Consider the following 12,771-nt stretch of genomic DNA (forward strand, 5'->3'; position numbering starts at 1 on the left):
AAAGTAGTAATCACAGTATTTCCTTATATGCATTTAATAGAGGTGTTTGTTAGAGGATGTTAAGGGAATGAAGTAATAATCAATCACTACTTTGCTTCAGGATTAATGTTGTAGAACATTCATTATTTTACTGCAGAATTGCATAAATGCAGGCTCATAGCACCAGTTCATAAAATACAGTAACTGAATTTAGTATCCTAATATTTGAAGGTGTGTACTAGCTCACAGCTGCAGGGTTTTCTCAGCTTACAGTGAAGGCCAGAAAGAAAAGCAATGGCTCAGAGGATCACATTTATTTTTAGCTTTTCACAGGTAGTAGAAACTAGGTGTTTGGACTTGATTAAATAACATACAGGCTGTAAAGGGGTCAAAACACATATTTTGGAAATAACTGCAATGTGTTAAACATAGTATAAATGCTAGCCTAGGCATGTTAGATTTTTTTTCCTGACAGGAATTACAATGGGTGCATTTTTTGACTTCAGCAAATTCTACCAGTGACTACCTGTTTGAGACAGATGCATTTGAAGTTACATGTTTAAGAAAGTCAAATACCGCATGTTCTCACTTGTAAGTGGGAGCTAAATAATGTGTACACATGGATATAGTGAGTGGAATAATAGACATTGGAGATTCGAAAGGGCAGGAAGGTGGCAGGGGGGTGGGGATGAGAAATGATATAATAGGTACTATGTATACTAATAGGGTGACGGTTACACAAAAAAGCCCAGACTGTACCAATACATAATATATCCATGTAACAAAACTGCACTTGTACCCCTTAAATGTACAATAGTATTAATAAAGAAATTACATGCTTAATAAATAGTCAATGGCAATTTATTGTACGTTTTCCAAAATAAGTTGTTATGAGGCATGCTGGTTCCTTGGCATTACCCGAAAGAAAGAATTTTGTGGCCAAATAAATTTGGGAAATACTGTTTAAAGTAAACGGCTCTGCTCACCATAGGACTTCTCAGAACTTTTCTTGTTAATAGTTAATGAATCTCTAGGAGAGAAGAAGGATGCAGCATTTTCCAGACTTCCACATATTTGACTACAGAAGAACCCTTATATCCTCCCTGCCCAGCATCATGTCTTGTGTCATTAGTGTTCTAAGAAAGACATTTTCAAAAACCAAGGTCTCTTTACAAAACGGAATTTTATTTTATATTTGGGGAGTAAGAGTTAGTAATATAGAAACCCTTTGTGCTTTTTAATGAAACTGTAACAGAAATCCCATTATTAAGGATCATATGCTTTAGAAATCTTAAGTAGTAACAACTATGGTAGCAACTTTTTTTTTTTAAGAAAAACAGAAATTCCTTTGCCTTCATTGAGAAGGAAAGAAAATATCCAACTTTTCTGGGCTCGTCCTTAGGGTAATGACCAGAAGAATTACAGTATATTTTCCTGACAATAATGTGATTCTGAATAAATTGTTCGAATAGTTGAACTTGGAAATTTGCCTACATTTATATACCACGTTACCCTCATCGTAGTTTGTGGCTCTTCCTGTTTACTTTTCAACATCTCTCATGTTTCTATACAACTTCCTCAGATTGTATATAGCACATTAAGGAGAGGGGTGTGTGAGAGTGTGTGTACACATGTTTGTGTGTGTATACATGCATGTATATACCTGGTTTTGCTTCTCATTTTTGTTTGGCTTAGTTTCTTTTGTTTAACATGCTATCAAGAATCAAGTTATTTGGAGGAAACAAATAAAAAAAAGAAAACCCAAGCCTTACAGAATACAGTTAATATTTTTTCCTAGATTTATTTTAGCATCAAAACCCTTCGTAAGGGGACTGAGGCAACAGGATCGCTTCAGCCCAAGAGTTGGAGGTTGCTGTGAGCTAGGATGTCACCACATCACTCTACCCAGGGCGACAGCTTGAGACACTGTCTCAAAAAAAACAAAACAAACAAAAAAAAAAGCTGTAAGAAGTCATTTTTAAAAGTTGCAATATAACGTTTTTCAGGTCAGTAGAATGCTTATCATTTCTACATGTTAGGTTTTTGTGATTATTATTATTAATAGCTACCATTTATTAAGAATTTACTGCCTGTCTGATATTGCTGAGGAACTCTGTATCCATAGTCCTCACAACTACTTTTAGGTATTAATATCCACATTTTAAAAATGAGGAAACTGAGATTTAGAGCATTTAAATAATTTACTCACTTGCACATCTAGTGAGTGGTAGAACCAGAATTCAAACCCAGACCACATGACTGTCCATGCTCTTAACTGCTACATTTGAGATAAGATAAAATAAAATTTTCTGATAATTTGTTTTGCAGCTCTGTCATGAAAATAATGACCCTAGATACAAGTTACTATAAATATTACAAATGACGGATCAGTAATTCTTCAAAAATTCTAGTTAGGAGTTAATACTAGAATTTTGGAACATTATTTAACATCTCAGAAAACCCATGGTAGATGGTATTAAAGAAAGTGTATGACTCAGGAGTGTATAGACTAGTCAGAAGAAAATAAACTTGGATTAATATTGTATAAAAGGATAATTCTTATTATAAAAATATACTACTGATGATATGAAATTGTGTTCTTGGCTGCACGGACTAGACTTCAAGAAGAGTGCAGTTTTTGTGAACATAACAATCGGTGGTTCTTAGAGTCTGGTTTTCCAATCTTAAAACCTATATAACTCACAAAATAAATCAATGGAATCAAATGAACTTAGGAAGTTGAGGTATAAAGGAGGGAGAAAGCAAAACAAAAAATAAGCATTGAAATTAAAGACTTTCTAAGTATAGGTGTCTTTTTCAAAAAATTAAAATATCTGATTATTCACTGTCTTCATCTGTGATTAGATGGACTGTTCAATTTTTAGGATGTTACTCAGCTATACCTTTTCTTTATTGTGGTAAAAAATACATAAAACAAAACTTACCATTTTAACCATTTTTAAGTGTACAGTTCTGTGGCCTTAAGCACATTCGCGTTGCTTTACAACCATTACCACTATCCATCTCCAAAACTTTTTTTTAACTTCCTCAACTGAAAGTCTGTACCCATTAAACAGTAACTCCCCATTCCTTCTCCCTTAACCCCTGGCAATAAATTCTACTTTCTGTCTTTATGAATTTGACTAATCTAGGTACATCATATCAGTGGAATCATGTACTATTCATCACTATATGACTAGCTTATTTCGTTTAGCATGTTTTCAAGGTTCATCTATGCTGTAGCATGTATCAAAACGTCATTTTTAAAAAGTCTAAGTAACATTCCGTTGTGTGGGTGCATGCATGTGTGTGTGTACGTAAACACATGCCACATTTTGTTTATCCATTCGTCCATCAGTGGATACTTGGGTGGGTGGCTTCTATCTTTTTTTTTTTTTAAGACAGAGTCTCAATCTGTTGCCCCGGGTAGAGTGCTGTGGCATCATAGCTCACAACAACCTCTAAATCTTGGGCTCAAGTGATCCTCTTGCTTCAGTTTTTCTATTTTTAGTAGAGATAGGGTCTCGCTTTTTGCTCAGGCTGGTCTCGAACCCGTGGGCTCAAGCTATCCACCCGCCTCGGCCTCCCAGAGTGCTAGGATTACAGGCATGAGCCACTGCGCCCAGCCGAAAAGTATGTTTTCTAAGACATACTTTTCTAGAGAAGAGAATTATAACTAATATGGATGAATATAAACATCTCAGTTGAAAAAGATTTCTTAAAATTTTAGCTCAAATTGTCCAGCAAAGTATAGATCTGTTTCTTTAAATTCAACTTGGCAGTATTTGTTTCTAGAATATATAAGTGATTAATAAATGTGCTATTATTTAGTAAAACAGGAATCTGGTCCATCCCCCTATCTAAAAGACTGTCTTTCTTTTTTTCTGGTTTATTTTATTGTACTTAGACCTCTTGGCACTGAAGTAATTATGCAGGTGCTGGCAGTCTCTGGAGCTTGATTCTGCACTATGTTACTTTGGTTGCATTGCTTAATTCTGAGAAGTTGACAGCAGGGGGTTAGTTCTTTCTAGGGAACAGGGTGACCACATAAAAGGTGATGTGTGTTGTTTTGTGTTGTTCTGTGTCAATGAATAGGGTTATATCTGCATGTGGGGGGGAGAGTTTTATTTTTTTCATGTTACAAATGTTCTCTTTCCATTAGAGGTTTTGAGATACTGAAAACAGCTAACAACCCTACTGTATTACTTTCAACTAGATTGGTTATGTCTAGGTGGCTAGATTCACTGTAAACTGAATTTTATTTTATGTTTGGGTGGTGTAATCTGGCACACTAAAGCAGTATGAGTTTGAAGCATTGTAAGCAGCATGATTATAATTCCCCCCATTGTGGTAATTCATGTGTGATAATTCTTATTATTGATTATTTTAGGTAACTCTATTGGGCTTATTGTAAATAATTAGATTAAACAAGTTCTCTCTCTCTCTCTCTCTCTCTCTCTCGCTCTCTCATTTGATGTTAGTCCTTATGGTAGCACCATCCAGATTGATTTTTCTTATGAAAAGAAAAGCTGTACCTGTGTCACTTCTGACTGTACATTACTGTCGTGGGAGCTCATTCTGGAGATGATAAGGCCAGGCTATTTTTGGCAAGTGTTTGTGGCAAGACTCCTGGCTAAAGTGTGCTTTTTGGAGAAATACATTAGCTGTATCAAAAACACAATGCAAAACCAATTAGTTTAATTTACAGCCTGCATTTTGTTGCCTTTTTCCAAAAGGGAAGAATGACCTGGGTTCTAAAACTTATACCTAATTTGATAGTTTCAGTGTATTAATTGCCACATGAGAAATTAAATATTTGTAACATTTTATAAGCATTTAATTTAAGGTAGACTGTGGAACCTAGATTGTCCCGTGCTCTTTACTCAAAACTAACCATAGAAAAGTATGGCAAACTATCTGCAGGGCTCTGGAATCTTCATTTTAGCTGCTAGGTTAATGCACCCCTTGGTTTTGCTAACAGGCAAAGATGTGGCCAAAATATGCCCAGCAGCATGTGGAAAGGGAAACTAAACAGCAAGAACCATTTCCAGTATGGGTAATTACAGCTCCTGAATTATAGTGAGTTGTCTGAATTCATATAAAACCTACTATCATAGAAATTATGGGTAGTGAGTCTATCAAATTCTAATTACTTATCACATCTTTCAGATCTTCCGAGTTTCCTGTTGGAATCCCCCTGCTGCTTTGATTAAGAGCCACAGGCACAATGCCTTTGGGCAAAAAAGCAGAAAAGGCCATCTGTAATAGAGGTGTGAGAGAAGCTGAAAACCAGCTTTTCTACTTATCAGGGTTCTTGGTTCTTAAGTTAGATATAGAAAAGGTGAACCACAAGAAATTTGCCCTATTCCTACATCTTTGCTTTACCTCTTTGCTTGTACAAGGCTGCTATTTCCCCCTTTTAATCAGGTTTCCCCCTTTAAATCAGTTCATTCTCCATAGCTGGTCTAATTTTTGCCTTAGGCATTTATATTAAGAGAGATAAGACATTGTATAAATATTTATAGTCCTAAGTAGAAAGTGACTTTTCCCTAAGAGGCAGAAGAGATGATACTGCAGGGACAGATATTTTATATCTGTACTAAAAGCTGAAATGTATTTAAAGCAATTTATTGGTTCATCTGTAGTTCACTTTGTGAAAAAGCAAAACACTATACCACTTTTGGGTCAGTTTTTATCTTACATGGGCAAAAGTCAAAATCACAGAGACGTGTATACATCGTTAATGTCAGAAGAACCACATACAATGTGCTAGATATTTTAAGAAGTTTGTAACACATGTTTTAAAAGGGAAAATGAACTTGTTATGGAAAAAAAAAGACTCTATGAAAGAGTACTTTTAAAAGTGTGTGCACGCACAACAGCACACATACACAAAGACCAGTAGAACTAAGTTGGGTTGTAGCCCTGATACTTGGCAAATGCAGAAAATTAAAAGTGATAGCTTAGATTCTGCTTTCCTCTTATCCTGTCAAAGTGAATTCATATTTTGTTTTAGTTCAGTAAAGTGATATTTACCTCCTTTCTTGAGAATTATTGCCTGAGATAGTCTTCGTTTTTTCAGATGAAAAGACTGAAATGGTAAAGCTAAGTTAGAACACAAATGTATGAAATTCCTGTATTAGATGTGGCCTAAAATTATAATATAGGCATTGAGAATACATTTCTTTTGTCTGAATATTTACATAATAAATATTTAAGTCAACTTATAAGTGTCTAAAGTATTTGACTCATTAGCAGTTGAATGAACAAGAGGACAGATTTGTTATCTTAGTGTTCTGGAAGAATAAGATTGTTATACAGATAAAAGCTCAATGTGATTGTTTTTCTTTTTGTGTGTGATTATTTTTCTATAAGTGATTGTGCACTAATGTGTTTTTGCCACTTTTCAGGGGACAGTGTTGCTAAGAATTTGAGTACTTTAAAGTAATTGAATGTTGAGGTCTGGGTGCAACAATCAAATGTTACATTTTAATTATGATTTTATGACCATTAGAAAATACTTTTTTTTTTTTCTCCGAGACAGAGTCTCACTCTTCACCGAGGCTGGAGTACAGTGATAATGTAATAATCATAGCTCACTGCAACCTTGAACTCCTGGGCTCAATGATCCTCTCATCTCAGCCTTCCAAGGAGTGCTCCACCACACCTGGCTAATTTTTAATTTTTTTTTTTTAAGAGATAGAATCTGACTGTGTTGCTCAGGCTGGTCTCAAACTCCTGGGCTCAAGTGATCTTCCTGCCTTGGCCTCTGAGAGTGCTGGGATTATAGGCGTGAACTACTATGCCCGGAATGAAAATACTTTTTAAGATTTCCTTAAAAGGCAAAAGAAACAAAGCCCTTTTCTTTGATCTTTGCCTTTCCCTCAAAACTTAAACTGCCTGAGATGTGGATATCTAAAGTAGTAGTCCTTGGGAAAAAGTCCCTTTTCATAATTGGTAACAATTGGTGATTTTTTTTTTTTTTTTTTTTTGGTTTTTGGCCAGGGCTAGGTTTGAACCCGCCACCTCTGGCATATGGGACCGGCGCCCTACTCCTTGAGCCACAGGCGCCGCCCAACAATTGGTGATTTTTAAAGGGTAAACACAGTATTAGCCCTTTATCTTGTATTACAAATATATTTTTCTTAGAAACAAATTCTAGGTTTTTAAATTTCTCTCTCATTTTTTAAAGAGCAAATGTTCAATAAAGAGCTACATTATCTGATCTGCTTCTTATTGACAAAAGAAATAAAATACATCTCTATCTTTATAACAAAATAGATGAAGAAAAATTATGCTTTTCTAATATTTGTATTATAATAAGAATTTCATTTGTATTTCTTTATTTTATTTTTATTTTTTGGAGATGAATCTCACTCTATCACCTTGGGGGTAGAGTATCGTGGTGTCATCATAGCTCACAGCAACCTCAAACTCTTGGGCTTAAGAGATTCATCATTTTGCCTCAGCCTCCCAAATAGCTGATAAGACAGGAGTGCGCCACCACATCTGGCTAGTTTTTCTACTTTTTTTAGTAGAGACAGGGTCTCACTCTTGCTCAGGCTGGTCTCAAGCTCCTGAGCTCAAGCAATCCACTGACCCCAGCCTCCCAGAGTGCTAGGATTATAGACATGACTTACCACACCTGGCCTAGAATAAGAATTTCATAAGTGCTAGGAATTTTAAAAGATGGAAAACAGTATAGTCATGTACTGCCTAATGATATTTTGGTCAATGATGGGGCCACATATACAAAGGTGGTCCTGTAAGATTATAATATGGTATTTTTGGTGCACCATTTCTGTTTACATACACAAATACTTAACTATTTTTTTTTTTTTTTGAGACAGAGCCTCAAGCTGTTGCCCTGGGTAGAGAGCTGTGGCATCACAGCTCACAGCAACCTCCAACTCCTGGGCTCAAGAGAGTCTCCTGCCTCCGCCTCCCAAGTAGCTGGGACTATAGGCACTTGCCACAACTCCCGGCTATTTTTTGGTTGCAGCCATCATTGTTTGGTGGGCCCAGGCTGGATTCGAACCCGCCAGCTCAGGTGTATGTGGCTGGCGCCTTAGCCGCTTGAGCCACAGACGCCGAGTCACAAATATTTACCTATTATGTTATAGTTGCCTATAGTTATTCAGTAAAGTAACATGCTGCAGAGGTTTTTTGTTTTTTTTTTGTAGAGACAGAGTCTCCCTGTACTGCCCTCGGGTAGACTGCCATGGCGTCACATGGCTCACAGCAACCTCTAACTCTTGGGCTTACCCGATTCTCTTGCCTCAGCCTCCCGAGCAGCTGGGATTACAGGCGCCTGCCACAATGCCCGGCTATTTTTTTGTTGCAGTTTGGCCAGGGCTGGGTTTGAACCTGCCACCCTTGGCATATGGGGCCGGCGCCCTACTCACTGAGCCACAGGCGCCGCCCTGCTGCAGAGGTTTTAAAAGCCTAAGAGCAACTGGCCATACTACATAGCCTAAATGTGTAGCAAGCTATACCATCTAGGTTTGTGTGTGTACACCTATGATGTTCGCATAATGACAAATCACCTAATAATGCATTTGTCACAATGTAGCTCCATTGATAAGCAATGCATGACTGTATTAAAGCATTTTATTGAGAGAGAAGCTCTAATTATTAATATTAAATGTGCAGTATACTTTTCAGTTTAAAATCTAAAAGTGAAGAAAATCCATTTAGATTCATAAAGTACTGATTAACAATTGTTCTCAAGTTCACAAAATTAATTTTCATTAATTTTGCTCTTTTACTTCAACTCACAAAATTACCCATAGTGAGATATTCTATCTTTCATGCACCCAGACCTTTTCTACGTTATGATAGGCTCATCATTCAAATTAGATTAGCATATCATTGTCCCCATTTTTAACCCTCATGTGTTCTGTTCCTACATTGAAATGCCAATTTTTGTATCATTTCTAGCGGTGAAAGAAAAAGTTAGAAAAGGCCATAAAATAAATTCTTCAGAAGCTTAATTAAAGGGATTATTACCCAGAACTCAACTTCCTGTTGCTACCTTCAGGACTGCTTCATATTTTCTATGAAGCTGATTTAAAATGTTCCAGCTGTAGCCATGTCACTGAAGATGGCAGGGAAGAGAATCGCTTTTAAGTTTTGCAGGCTTCTTTTAACCTTAAAGCTGTTCTTCTAAGATGACCTTCTGTTGCCCCCTAGCTAGGTCTGGAGAAGTGTCCTAAGTCTTTAAAAGGAGTGGAACTGTGCTACATAGGAAGAGCAGTCAACTACTGTACACTGCTGGTCAGACTTACACTGCTAATGGGGTCATAGGTTCAATCCCCACTCGGACCAGTTGCTTTGTTTTTCTCTACAGCACAGACTGCACTGTAGACCCCAGGCAGTTGATTACAGTGGGGCTCCGACAGAGCATGTGGATGATTGTCTACCAAACCCACACTTTAGCATCATCTCCGCATATAAAACACGCCATATTTTGAGTACCCAGAACTTAAGCTACCTGATGATAGTTGATAATAATTATAATAATAATTGCTTTGCATCTGAAGGGAAAAAAGAGAATATTTTAAAATGTTAATTTCTTTTCAAAAGCCCTCCGAAAAGAGTCATTGTGGCATTGGAAATAAATCACTCTGGAGTGGCTGTAGAAGAGAGAAGATAGGGTGGACTTCAGCGGGCCTAAAAATACTATGGATAAAAGAGATTTCTTTCCACCTCCGGTAAAGCGTCATGGTTAGGAGTCATCTCAGATAATACTGGCTTTCAGTTGAAGTAACTCTTAAAAGTATTTCAGTGGTAAAAGGATGACTGTTAAATTCACCGGTTTGTAAGTACATGTTATAAAACGTAATTGCTTTTTTAAAGTACAATTTTTTAAAGGCTACATTTGAAAGTTGCCATCTAGGGCGGCGCCTGTGGCTCAAGGAGTAGGGCGCTGGTCCCATATGCCGGAGGTGGCGGGTTCAAACCCAGCCCTGGCCAAAACCCACGAAAAAAAAAAAAAAAAAAAAGAAAGTTGCCATCTATTATGTATCGAGATCTTCCTGTGCCTCACGTGTCAGCTCACTAAGGTGTGTATCTGTTGTCTAAAAATACATACCCTCCCTTTCTATTGCATCTTCTTAAGTTTTATTAGTGGTCAGAGTAGCACGCTTACTGTATTAGCCCAAATAGGTGCAAACACACCCATTAGGCATGACTAAACTCTCCTCAGGCAGTGTAATCCTTATATCTAAGTCCTCCTATGTCTGTTTTTCTTGTCTAAAGTAAAAGCCAAACACATCACAAAACCTATCCCTTACTCAGAGTAAAGTTAATGTTCTACGATGCCCACCATCCTGTTTGCCCAGCTTCTTTCCTCATCTCCTACTTCCCATCTTCCCACTTCCCTTCGCTCACTTGGTCTCAGCTAAGCTGGCTTGTTTTGCTTTGAATACACCAAGTCTTTGAAGACACCTGGGTCTCTCCCCAGGGCCTTTGCATTGCCATTTTCTTTCCCTGGAACAATCTTCTCCCAGATAACCCATGTAGCTTGGCTGCCTCACTCTCTTCAGGTTTCTATTTAAATGGTGCCTTGTTAGTATTACCCTGTGTAAATAGCAAAGCCCACATTTGATGTCTGATGTCTGGTCTTCCTGCACTCACCCCTTACCCGCCTTCATTTTTCTCCATAGTGCTTATCACCACTGGCATATTGCCAATTGACTTGTATATTTGTGAGTTTCTCCTACTGAGAATGCAAGTTCATAAGGGCAGGGGCTGCTATAATATTCCCCAAGGCCTAGAACCATGCCTGGTACATAGTAGGCACTCAGGAAATACAAGCTGAATAAATAAAAGTCTTAATTTTAGTCAATATTTACAAATAGTGATTTATAATGTATAAATCTTTGTCTTAGTACTTTACCTAAATTTGAAATTATATGATCTTTTTTGGATGATTTCCTGTGATAGTTTTCATTGAGTTCAGGTTGAATGTACTTTTTGAATGTTTTAACTGATATTACACTTCCTTTTAAAGTTCATTTTATCATGAAGCCCTTCAAACAGTCACAAAAACAGAATGTTATAATGATGCAGTCATTTCTATAATAGCGATATTTGCTCTTTAATTTTTTTTTATTTTTTATATTGCATCTTAGTACAGAGGCGGTGTGAGGTTATAGAAAGAGCATAAGCTTTAGAGTTAGCCATATCTGGATTCTAGTCCTGGATCCCCAAATTCTTAGCTTGGTGACCTGAGGGAAGCTACTGGATTTTTGCCAAGTTTTGGTTTTCTCATCTGTAAAATGGATATGATACCAACCTGGTAGGTTTGTTACGACAATTTAGAGGTACGTATGTATATGAAGTATACTACATAAATATTTATATTTATACTACAGAAAGAAAAATTCCTTGTGAGAACAGGTAAATGAACTTTAAAATGTATTTATAGCAGTTATTCTTTTTCTCTTGGACTCAAGTTAGTAGAGATTTTCATAATATGAAAAAGAAACATGCATCATCAGAAAATAAATCAGTGACCCTACAGTCACCATATCCTTTCTGTTTCTGTAATCCTTTTAGAAATACACACATACATAAAACTGAGCATTGAACATAATGCTATCAGTCAGTATTTCCTGCTGGTTTACCCCACAAATACCTCTTGAATTTATCCCATCCACTTTAGCCTCACTGGCACTGTGTGAGTCTGGATTCTCATTCGGCCTCATTGTTTTCCCTATTCCTCCTCGAAGAGATTCTACACTAGTCACCAGAGTTATCTTTGTTGACACAAATATAGGTCACTCTCCTGCTTAAAAGGGTGCTTATTACTTCTCATTGCTGCAGAGGAAAGCCCTTCCATTTTTTAAAGATTTATCTTTGATTTTTAAATTTTATGGGCACATAGTATTTATATTTATGGAGTATATATGATAATTTGATATAAACATACCATGTGTAAAGATCAAATCAGGGTCATTTCAAGCATTTATCATTTCTTTGTGTTAGGAATACTCTGAATCCACACCTCTAGTTATTTTGAAATATACAATAAATTATTGTTAACTATAGTCACACTATTTTGCTACAAAAACACTAGATATTATTTCTACTCTATAAGTATATTCTTCGTGCCCATCTTTGTACTCTTTAACCTTACCCCAGTTTCCTTTCCAAGCCTCTGGTATGTATCATTCTACTCTCTACCTCCATGATATCAATTTGTTTAGCTCTCACATATGAGTCACAACATGCAATATTTGTCATTATGTGCCGGACTTATTTCCCTAACATAATGTCCTCCAGTTCCATCTGTATTGTAGCCAATGACAGGATTTTATTCTTCTTTATGGCTGATTCCATTGTGTACATATACTGCATTTTCTTTATCCATTCATTGGTTGATGGACATATTAAGGTTGATTCCATATCTTGGCTCTTGTAAATAGTCCTACAGTAAACATGGGACCACAGATGTCTCTGCAATGTACTGATTTCCTTTCTTTGGGATATATGCTTAGCAGTGTGATTGCTGGATCATATGGTAGTTGCATTTTTAGTTTTTTGGGGAACCTGCATACTGTTTTCCATAGTGGAAGCCCATCCTTCCTCAGAAGCATGGCATATGAGGCCCTAACCTAATACTCCAGCCATGCACAATTATTCACCACTTCCCAAATATATTCTTTCATGTCTCTCTGGCTTTGAAATTTTTTTTTCTCTCCCAACCATGCCTCTCCACATTTCCACCCACTCAACTCCTACTCATCCTTCAAGACTCAGCTTGTTCATTGCTTCCTCTATGAAATT

At 36.9% G+C, this 12,771-nt stretch overlaps 1 protein-coding gene across 3 annotated transcripts in view; it reads left to right on the plus strand.

Annotated features, from left to right (window-relative positions):
• Positions 1–12,771, plus strand: part of AMMECR1 (AMMECR nuclear protein 1) — a 121,577-nt gene that overhangs the window by 60,575 nt on the left and 48,231 nt on the right. The gene's annotated exons all lie outside the window — the stretch shown is intronic.

Source organism: Nycticebus coucang, chromosome X (genome assembly GCF_027406575.1).
Source record: "Nycticebus coucang isolate mNycCou1 chromosome X, mNycCou1.pri, whole genome shotgun sequence".
Classification (NCBI taxonomy): Eukaryota; Metazoa; Chordata; class Mammalia; order Primates; family Lorisidae; genus Nycticebus; species Nycticebus coucang.